This window comes from Rhinolophus sinicus, linkage group LG04 (genome assembly GCF_036562045.2).
Source record: "Rhinolophus sinicus isolate RSC01 linkage group LG04, ASM3656204v1, whole genome shotgun sequence".
Classification (NCBI taxonomy): Eukaryota; Metazoa; Chordata; class Mammalia; order Chiroptera; family Rhinolophidae; genus Rhinolophus; species Rhinolophus sinicus.
Genome location: NC_133754.1, coordinates 125269139 through 125281220, shown reverse-complemented (window position 1 = coordinate 125281220; position 12082 = coordinate 125269139).

The following is a 12082-nucleotide window of genomic DNA, read 5'->3' as shown; positions in this document are numbered from 1 at the left end:
ATGGTTCTTTAGATGAATTTAAACCAATTTTCTCACAAGAGAAGAAAGGAGGCCTTAACTCTGAAATTACCCCAAAATATTCACCACTCTGCTCCTTTACTATGGCCTCTCTCCAAAAACTACAGAACAATGGCAATGATTCAGAAGAACAGGGAGACAGAGCATCACCTGAAACATTCATTTCCTCGGCCAAGTTGGTCTGGCAGAAGGTGAACTTCGTTGGAGGAACCAACAGCACTGAACCTTTACCCACAATGCATCTGCACACCTTTTCCCCTAGAGCCTTTTCATCTGCTATCATGGACTTTCCAGTTGCATTAAAGATAAGAAGTGGGGATGGGCAAATTGAGCATGACTGGTGAAAACGGTGTGTTTTATGATCATTGAAATAATGCTCTCTAATCCATAGACATTATAGTAAATGGAGTCACATCTCACACAGGGTTTATTTCCAAAGCTTAAGTATAAAGCACATAATGAATGTGGTCTAAAGTACTCATGAACATCCCATAAGCCACCCACAAAGAATAACATGGATGTTTTGTGTTGACAACCCTGTTCTGTATTGCATGTGTATAAATGTATAATGCATCCAGTAATTAAAGTCTATAATAAATGGCAAAATAAAATTTAATGCATTTTCATGTTAATTATTTAAAAGAGCACTTATATAGTTGAAAAAACTTAAACATGTAATCGGTCTCCACTTTATGAATTCCTGTTCAATATTTCATGCCAGTCCAGGAGCCTAGGATTTTTACGAGCCTAAGGAATTTCCTGCAGCAGAGAAAGCACTGGACTTAGATTCAGAAGACCTGAGATCAAGTCCTGTCACTGTCCCTTACTGGTAAAGAGGGCCTAAGGATTTATAAATCTCAAGTGACACCTTTGGTGTCTAAGCCTTTATAATGTTTGTTTGAAATGCCAAAATAGTCTTGGAAAATATTCATGTCTATATTTGGTATTTGATGTGTTGGCTCCATGCACTAGATATGGGAGTAAACGTGCCTTGGGCCATTAAGCCAAGAACCTACGGCTTCTATCCCATTCTACACTGAATAAAAATACATCAGGGACCTTTTTATTTCCCTTGGGCACCTTCACTCATTCTCGTATTCACTGCTCAGTAAATGCTTAGACTGTTTTTAGAGCTGACTGTTTTAAAATTGTAACAAGATTTTTAAACAGAGTTAACGAAGTTTCCCCACAGCTTCGTATATGGAATGAGAGATAGCTGCAGGAATCATAATGTATACAGTAAATTGACCACAGATGATTTTTTAGAAAATGAGTCTCATTCAGCATTGACAATGATTGAGTTTCAAAATTAGGGAACAGAGTGAACAGCTAAGTTTTTAGCCTATCTGCCAAAACTAGTACTAAGAGGAAGGAAAAAAAGAAGGAGACTGAGACAGACTGAGGTGCTGAGAATCAACATTGCCCTGCTGGCTCCAGCCCTGAGAGTTCCAGGAATTTATATATGGTCATGTCCACTCATCTGTGGAATCCCTCAGAATTTAGGAAAATCAACTGACTTTTTTTTTTCTTTTAAATCTTATCCTGTATACATTCTAATGGAGACAGGTCTTATATGAATGGCTAAATTTCATCTTTCAAAGATGGTTGGTAAACTAAGCTTCATTTGGGATTTCTAAGGTATCATGGGACTATTTTCCAAATAATTGAGTCTCAATAAAACTGCCGACTGTGCTTTGTCTTTTGATTTTTTTTCAAATATGGGTAATTTAATCCATATGTTGCTCATTCATAAAAATCTCTACCATGCAGTTTAAGATTTTTAAGAACCACTTGTTTTCCCAAGAGATACTGGGGCTTACCTAATACTTTTCTAGAAAGTAGTTTAAAATCAAATTACAAAACAGGCAGCTCTCTTTTCCTTGTGGACTCTGGATCCTGAAATTTTAGGTCGAGTTTCAAAACAGATTCCAAATGTTTTGCCTATTATTTTGTTTTTGGACTACTTGTTCTGAGCTCAATCTCAGTGGCTGCCGCATCTCAGCTTTGTATGAAACTTAAAGTCCCTTTTAGGGAAAGAAAGACTACTAAAGAATGTGAACGATATTAGTTGGATCCCACTGCACAACTATTTTTTTAGGAGCAAGCAAAACACTCCATCCCAGAAGTTAGTGGAAAGATCCTAAATCTACTTCCTCGTGTGGGGGGCTGTATTTTCCCAGGGAAATAAAGTTTCATTTAGAAAATTACCTTTTCAGGGTTCTCATTATTCTGCTGCCCTGGAAGGTTAACTCACCCAAGGCAGACATGAAGTGACATGTCTGTCTCAGCAAGAATTCTCCCCAATGGCTGGGGCTCAAGTTGTAACCTCAGAGAAGTCGCTTAGCTCTCAGGCAAAAGCTTCACCAGTGATGCCAATTCAGAGGCTCTGCCTTCTTTTTCTCTCCTTTTTGCAACTTTTATCTTCAAAAAGATAAAATCTGGCTCAAGAACAGCATAGAAATCTGTTCTCACCCCCACTTCTCCCTGCCTCACGGTCAGCCTCCACTTTTGTTGGTCTGAAACCAACTGTGTAAATGAATTCACGTCTACGTTGCTAATTGCTATGAAAGCTGAGGACTCGGCGACTGCAAATATGTCTTTGTTTTTCTTGTCATTTCAAAGCAGAGCTAGTCTTTTAACTACCCTGGGAATACAAACTACGCACTACCCAAACGGAAGAGGCCTGAGAGAATTCCCTATTACACAGTGATTAAATGAAGGGCCTCTGGAGGCAGACAGCCTGTGTTAAAATCCCAGAGTCGTCCCCACTTACTAGCTGTACGACCTCAAGCAAGTCACACTAGTCCCTCTGTGCCTCAGTTTCCTCATCTATAAAATGAGGATGACCTCAATATTTACCTTAAAAGATTACTCTGAGCCAGGAATGAAATTAAGGAGTCAGAACGGGACCTTGCGTAGTGCCAAACATTCGAAAACGATTAGCTTTACGAGGATCCCTCCGGTCCGACGGGCTTCCCGCTCCGTTAGCAGATACTCTTCAGAGAATTCCCAAATATTTGTTTCAAGAGACGTACACTCTATGCCCTTCATTCTATAAATATCTACGGAGCCTCTGATAGGTGACAGGCTCTGTGATAAGCACTGGAATATGACTTTGTCCCCATAAAAATGCAGACTCAAGACTCACTTTTATCAAATGGTAACAAAGAAAACCAGATGCTCTCCTCGGTCCCATCCAGCTCCTGTCTGAAGCAGCGTGCTGAGGCCGGAAAACCAAATGTGTCCCAAAGGGTTTTCACACACCAGAGAACCATTAAATTAAAAGGCACTGATGCTCCTGGGAAGAAAAGACTGGAAATGATCAGCACTTTGCATTAACACTGTCCACCAAGCATACCCGGGCTCCAGACCCAGCAACGGAGCCCCTTTCGCATGGAAAGAGCCCATGCCACTGAATGAGACTAAGTGATGAGTTCCCATCCAGGTGCCCAGGGACGGATGTGTGCTGCTCATTAGCAGTAAATGGTAGCTACGTGTGTAATTCCCAGCACATTGAAAAGAGAATACAACACTAAGGAACCATAAATCACCTGCATTGATTCTAAAACTGACGGAGATGTGGCTGGAGAATTGTTTCTTTGGAATTGAATGTGATTCACCAGCCATTGGACAGGCCTTTATTTGGTGTTAAACTGCTACATTTCCAGCTACTGAAGCTGACTCAGGTGTTCCTGAGTTTTTTTGTCTCCCCCGCCCGTTTGTAGACAAAGGCAAAGAAAGTGAAATACATTTCTTTCACACCCTGCCTCTGCCTGTGTTGAAAAGCACTAAAGTCAAGGGTGAAACAAGCTGATCAAGTGACATGGTAGATTGAGGTGCCTGCTGCAATCGGTAAATTCACAGCTGGCCACAGCTGGGTGTGGGGTAGGTTTTGCATCTTCTCATGGTGACCTTTCTATTCCCTTCTAAAGAAAAAGGCACAGTGGAAAATACAGATCAGAAGGTCCAATGGGCAGGCAAGAAAGAAAAATATGAGCCCCTAGTCCCAGCACTCAGTTAACCAGCCACCTGAAGCCCTGCCCTAAGAATTTCTCCCCTTCCTGCTCTGCACCCCGTTGCATGTCCGTCTGTATTAACTGCTCATTGTACCAAGCTTAGCCTGGGCACCCCATGGTAATGCTCCCCACCCCCAAAGGTATGTATTCCTCTTCTCCATCCACAACCTTCCCCTTCTCCCATTTCTTCATTCAAAGGTAAGAACTTCCCTGCTCCTTCACTCGTTCCCTGCCCAGCAGTCCATTGGCACGCTTCTAGCTGCATCTGCTTTCCTGGCTTAGCTTGGGCTCTGAGGTCAGCTACCCAAATGGTAATGTCCATGCCCTATAACTCTAGCCACCTATGGAATGTGTTCCATTTCCGAGCCTGCTCCACCAGACTTGGAGAGAAGTCTTGAATTAACTACTGCCAATTTCAGTGTGCCCATATAGGCCATCCTTCCAGTCTCCTCTCCAAAGCTATCTCCTAGATGTCCTTCTCGTTGGTCTCAACCAGATATGAATTTTCCTATCTGCAAATTCCACAGCTTTTTTCTCATGAGACTTTTACCTCCTTACAGCTTTTAGTGTTTCCATTCTCTGAGTATTAATCTTATCTTCCCTGCAAGATTATGACTCTCTAAATGCAGGAATTATTTTATTCATCTCAAGTCTATTCTTTGGCTTTTTGCCATAGTATGTATGTTTTGTTGAATTAATTTGAAGTGAGCAATCAAGTTGTCACTTGATTGTAGTGACACTTGATTGTCACTTGATTGAAGGTAAAAAATACTGGTAATTTTTAACCTTCACATATTAGACATTCATAAGCCAATGCTTTTATGCATTATATTTGCAACAAGTATTTCCAAACATCTCTCTGCCATTATGGTTAAGTCATTAAGCTTGAATGAATGAGAGAGAAGCTAAAATTGAGGGAAACCCCATTTAATAAGAAAGAGGAATAGTAGTCCTTCAGCAAGGAAAGGGGGATTCAAAGAGAATAAGAGGAGGAGATCAGACATGTGAAATATAGACGCCCCCAGGATTCAACTAGTTTGGGTGGGGCTCAGTAAGAAATTAGAAAACTTAGATAAATTGGGGGGGAAGGTAGAGAAAAAGAAATCCTGACTTACTAGGGTTATGCCACATACTACAATCTTCCTGAAGAAAACATGAATCCAACAGGGGGTTACCTAATAATGGTGCAGAAGTGGTGGCCTTCAAGGATTGGGTAGACAGAGACCCTAAATAAAAATCTCAGCCTTCTTTTGCTCTATGAGCATAAAAAGGACCTATCTATTCCCTCATGCCTCTGAATGTATCAAGTAGAGAGCCAGGGACACAACCTGGGCGCCCCCAATGCAAAGGGTGAAGTGAATAAGAGTAAGGTCTTCTGGATGAAATGGAAGATGTGAAAAAGATTCTCAGAGATAAAGAAAACTCAAGAATAGAAAGTCCCTGAGCCCTGACCAACTTAGGAGAATAACCGTGAATCCAACTGTAGAGACCGGCTGAAGGCCCAGAGTACAGATATACAAGACGCATCCCCACAAGACACACTGCTCCTTTCCCAAGGGAACTCTTGTCACTCACCAAAGGGTCATCTATTACTCTGAAAGAGACTAAGATGTCATTAATTAGGAAGCTTAAATGTGTCCTGCCCCACAGAGAGCAGAGAGCTCATGAAGAGGTTTAAATTAGCTATAGAAAATAAACTTTCTTTTGCACAACTAGGTTAAATACGTGTATCCATGTTTATGCATATTTATATGTACATAAGTACACAAACACATATGCATGTATACACACACACACACATATAAACACACATAGTCGTGGAAGGAAGACAAATCAGCCTCTTCCACTCCTGCCGGAGGAACTCAGCAAACTAGCACGACAATATAAAACCTTCGACTGAAGGGTCATCACACTGGCCCTGATTGTGGCCTGGGGATGATGCTTGGATCTAAACCCCAGGGACAGCGGGTGGCGACCCTCTGCCCCATCTCGGGCCACTGTCAAAACCTTTCTTATCTACGGGATTGCCGAAGTGCTGGAAGTCAGTGTCTGCACAAGATTGTTATTAGGGATTTTATGCTTTTCAAATACCTGATCTGCCATTTAGTAGTTACATGACCTTGAGCAAGTTTCCATGTCTGCAAACTGCAGATCATCACTTCTATGATTGCAATAGGCGCCTCCTACCGGCAGTTTTGCTTTCCACGGTTGCAGTTACCCACGTTTAACCATAGTTCAAACACATGACATGGAAAATACCAGAAATAAACAATGCATAAGCTTTAAATTGCATGCCATTCTGAGTAGCATGATGAAATCTCGTGTCTCCCCCACTTCCATCCCACCAGCGGTGTGAATCATCCCTTTGTCCAGCGTATTCACACTGTATACACTCCCCGCCTATTAGTCACTTAGTAGCCATCTCAGTTATCAGAGTGACTGTCATGGCATCTCAGTGCTTGTGTTCACTTATTCTATTTAATAATGGGCCCAAAGCGCATGAGTAGTGATGCTGACTATTTGGAAATGCCAAAGAGAAGCTGTATAATTGTTCTGTTTTATTGATAGTTATTGTTGTTAATGTCTTACAGCGCTTAATTTATAAATTGCATTTTATCATGGCAAGGTATGTAAAGGAAAAAACAGTATATATAAGACTTGGTACTATTGGTGGTTTCAGGTATCCACTGGGGGTCTTGGAACACATCCCCCACAGGTAAGGGGAAACCAGTGTATTTTTATAATTCAGAATGAATACAGCGTGTGATGAATCTAGCTTGGCACATGTAGTTGACTGCACTATGAAATCAGGGCTGCATTCCTTTCTTTCCTCTGTCTCCCACGTGTCCCGGCTGCTTCCTCTGCCTAACCTGTCTACTCTATTCCCTTCAGCCTTTCCAAGGACTGGATCTCACAATTACCCTCCCTCCTTCCATGGCCATTCCTGTGGTTTGCCCATTGTTGTGGGTTGCCCTTGATCAGCTAACATGCCCTGCGTTCCCTATCCAGAATAAAATCCTCTAATCCTCTCGAGCTACAGCTGTCTTGGTGAAGTCTCATGTTTTCACTTCCAGAATGATTGTTAAGAGTGTTCTGCTACCTACTAAGTCTGTCACAACCGACAATCTCCTTAATTAACTGTAATCTAGCTTATATCCTGACCTTCCACTTGAAAACACCCTTTCTCTTGAGTCTTACCAATAACATGTTACACCACCAGTGACCCACTCTTCCTAAAACATCATGTAACCACTTGAATCATGACACTTCCCATTCTAGAAGTATCAGTGCCTCAGGGTAAAGTTCTGATTCTTCACTTTAGTATTCATTTTCCGTGACCCCAATTTATCTTTCTACACTGAATATTGCCATAAAGACAAAATTAAGTGATTCCATGATCAAGTAAGTGTAGAAAACTGCTTGCTCTTCCCTTCTTAGAGCCTGTTAATGTATACCGTGACATTCAAGCCTCGTGAGGAGTTCTGCAGGACAGAAAACTTATCTAATAAATAATTGCCTGTTGCTTAGTAATATCCATGAAATGCTTATTTTCATGACTATTCGACTTTTTACTATACAAATCTTATCTCAAGTTGCTCGTAAGTTACTAGAAAATAGGTTTTGTGCCATTTGTTTGTATCCCTCCCAGAACTTGTTCCAGGTCTTGGATATAGTATGTGCCCAGTATAACCTGAACTGCTAGGTTGCTTTCCATCACTGGTATAAGCATGAATTTTTCATGCATTTTTTAATAAAAATTAATTTTTACCACATTTGTCTAAAATCAACAGGAAAGCAATGAACTATATAGTCTCTCTGACACAAATATATATATATATATATATATATATATATAGACTCTCTTAATGTCTTATTTCTCCATATCCTGTATGACTTAAGGAAGGAAGGAGGAGCAGGCATTTTTTAACTCCTAACAGAGCCAGGAGCCAGGCTCTGTTCAAGTACCCGATCACATGTTGACTTCACAACCCTATGAAATAGATACAAATATACATCTTTTTACTGATTAAAACCAAGGCCCAGAGTCACTCACCAATTAGGTGACATTTTCTGTACTCAAATTCAGGTATACAGATTCTAAAATCTTTTCACTTTGCACAAAACTGAAGTCTTTACAAATAGTGAGATGAGTAAAAGTGACATGCAAATTGTAGGTGATGAAAAGAGAGGGAGCCCAAGAAAAGGAAACCATTTGTCCAGTGGCCTGAGTGATAAAGACTTCCCCAAGAGCATTATGAGGAGCAGGGACTATAGCTACCAGCTGCCAAGTCCCAGCCCAAAGCCATGGAGAACCCAAAGAAGGAAGACGGAACAGAGAAACAATAATGTATTCAGATTGCCTCAGCTGCTGCAACGTTTTTTGCCCTAGGGAAAAAATAAACTGTAAATTGTTTTTCTTGCTTTGGCTTAATGTTGATCACCTGGTATCATGAAAATGTGACTGGACTATGCCAAGCAGTTTGTCTGCTGCAGAAGACGGTGAGAGAACTAACTATAAGCTTCCATTAGCATCACAGTCTGCTTTATACTTACATCCATGTGTGCTTCCCACTTCCTAACAATTAAATACATGAGTGTTCATTGAATGCACTAGAATGAATGCGTGAATGAAAAGAGGTTTATGTCAGAGAACTTCAAGTTCCCTATCACCGTTTAACTAGTTTCTGCAGCCTCAATACCTATGATGAACAAGGCGTTTATAAGTGAAATTATTTCAACATTTGTATTCTGAAAAGAAGAAATAGATCAACATTGCTTGCGGGTGCCTTAGTACATCAATCGTCAAATGTCAATATTTCCACACCTATGACTATAATATTTTGACGGTACATTATCATAACTCCTCGTAGTCACTCAACACCACCGTGCATTCCTGGCCTCAAAAGCAAATCAAACTGTATCTCATTGATCTACATTGAGTGCAAGTTCCACTGATGGAAATAACCTCTCCTCCCTCTGTAAGACACTGATTATGCTCCTGTGTATTACATGGTAAATAAAAACAGTACACTGAGAAGAAAATGGCTTTGTGGCAGCACTTCACTGACTATAAGATGATATGATCAGAAATAAAATAAGAAATCCTTTGTTCTTGGTGCTTTCTGCAGAGGATTCTTGGACCCTCTATGAAGACCCAATTCTACGGGGCTTTTTTTTTTTTTCCCCCTGCGAAATCAGTGGCAGATAGGAGATTTTCAGCTAGCACATGTCAAAGCCTCTGCCAGGAATGTAAACTGTACAATAATTTTTTTATGTCTTTAGACACCTAGAACAGAAACCTTAAACACCCAAGTGTCAAAATAAGACAGATAACCCAATAAATTTGCTAGAGCAGAGACAGGGAAAACAAACACAGCCTTCTGTTATATGGATGTCTGTTAACTCTCTCTGACCACTAGCCTGAAACCTTAGCCTGCCACACGTCTTTCCTGTCGGGCTGTTTATTTAGACTCCCGTAAAGCCTCTCGGCACCCATTTTTAATTTTCAACTTGCTCCTTGTCAGCTTTCTGAAAAGCATAGCAAGATCCACTGTTTAACAAAAACACGTACAGCCCAGGGAAGGAGGAGATAGATGGTGGGAGGTGGTGGATGCAGGTGGCGCCCAGCAAGTGTGAGAGGGCAGCAGCCCGGGTCCCATTTGTTTGTAACAGGGTGCGAGGATTGCCAGTTGGGGTCGTTCAATCACGCATGCTTTGGTTTAACTATAGGACCATCCTGATCGGAAGGACTTTGCTTCATTCAGTGTTGTCTACTGCATTCATTCATAAAACACTCTGTAAATGCTTTTGGCAATATTCTTAAGAAAAGGAGCCTTCAGAGGCAATTCATTGCATTCAGGCGGTTCCCTATTCTTGATTAAAGGGCTTGAGGGGTTGCAAGCAATCATCTTGTCCTTCTAAAGAGGAAAGATTTTAGAATTCAAAGATCAGCAGGCAGTGTTACTTTTCCTCAGCGTGACTGATAATCCATGACCAGCAACTACTTATCAGGTAACGGTCACATGCAAAATGCTCTGCCTGGATCTATGGGGAAAGTGAACATAGTTGGTGAGCCAAAAAGTGGAATTCAGAGTCTCACATGAAATAACTGTGGCAGATTCCAACTCAAGAGGCAGTCAGGGAGATGGCGGTGGGTGCCTCAACTAATAGAATTCACAGGCATGCTGGTAACTTCAAGGAAACAATGTTAAAAGCAATTTAAAAGTGGGCTGCTTGCTTGCAAAAAGCAAGGCCTACGGTCTCTGTGGTATGGGAGATATAACATTTCTCCATCTCTTCACTGTCTTTCAACTCCCCACCTCATGCAGTTGGAAGCAATCTCTCAGTTACCTAGGCGCCCACATCAATTTTTACTACTTCTATAGTAGTTATCTATTTCTACAGTGAATAGTAATTTATCCTAGAACATCGTGATTTCCTTAAGATTGTAAGATTTTGGGGGGCTATTGGACAGGAGAAGGAAAAAAAGAGGTTGTTAAAAAAGAAAAAAACCCAAAGTAAACTGGAACCAGGAGTCTACTGCATGTTTGTGTGTATGCATGTGTGTGCACATAAAGGAAAGGTGAAAGTCTCAGATCATCTCCAACATACAATTCCATCTCTCCTCCAAGTTTAATCACTATTAGCATTTAATGGCATTTCCTTCCTCAATTTTTCTTGTGCTTAATTTGCTTTATAAGCATACATACATACATACACACACACACACACACACACACACACACAGACACACATGAAAATATCAGAGAATTGAGTTTGCGAACTTTCCACCATGCACGTACATGGTGGGAAGTTCATGAACTTATTTGTCTGACCTTTCGTGTGTGTGTGTGTGTGTGTGTGTGTGTGTGTGTGCGTGTGTAACCATATATGTATATATCATATGCCAACAACCACATATACACACATTTCTTTTTCACAAAAGTGGAATCCTGATATACGTATTGATATACAACTTGTTTTTATAATAGCATTTTATTATGATGTCAAGCCAGTACAAATTCTTCTATGCTTTCTTTCTAATGGTTGCATAGTATGCCTTTAAATAAATATACCATCTTTTATTTACCAGTCCCACAACTGATAAACATGTAGCTCATTGCCAATTTTTGTGTTACAAACAAGGCTGCAATTAACATCCTTGTATATATATTTTCACTGATTTGTGTTACTATTTCTGAAAGACTGATTCTTAGAAATATGATGCTGATAAGTGGGACTTGCCTTTACTTACTAATTTATCAAAAGAAAGAATTTGAGGTTGAGGGGAAGGGATCATTGGCAACAGAAGCACAGAGATTCTAGAAGACAAATATTGGAAGGGCCCATCGAAATGCTTTTGAGAGAAAAGGAAATCTGCATCTCGAACATCAGGTTATCTGGTTCCATTAGCAAGTTATCTTTTCTAGGGGAGACTTGCCTCCAGCTCTCTTAGGTGATAGTTTTAATTTTAGGTGATAATTGGATAAATTTAGTAGTATCTCATTCCTATAAATTATTCACAGTCTACGTGTAAGGAACGCTCTGAGTACAATATGATTTCTCCTAAGACCTAACTTGAGAGAAAGTTGAGTGTAGGAAAAATGTAGACACTAAGCTCTTTGCTGGTCTGTGTTTCAGGTTCGTGTAAATCCACCCTGGAGACGTGCCCTCCCAGCCTGCTCATACAATTAGTTCTGAATCTACAGAATTACCACCCTATGTGGCCTTTTGAAAGACTTCCTGTCATTAATATGCTCAATACCTTCCCCTTCTTATGTATCTTCAATTCCAAACTCAAGATAGAAGCAAGCTTCTAGAAGGCAAGAGCCGCCCTTGATTTGAGTCTGTTATCCTTACAGCTAGAAGACAATGGCACAGTGGGCATCCATTGCCAAATCAATTTCTCAGTGTCCTTCACACTGAGACCTCCTGGTTCAGGCTCACAGCCACATCTGCACTGCTCACAGCTCACTCCGCAGTCTTCAATCTCACTTTCCTTGAAAGCATACAACAATAGCATCCTCTTTCTTACACAATAAAGTACA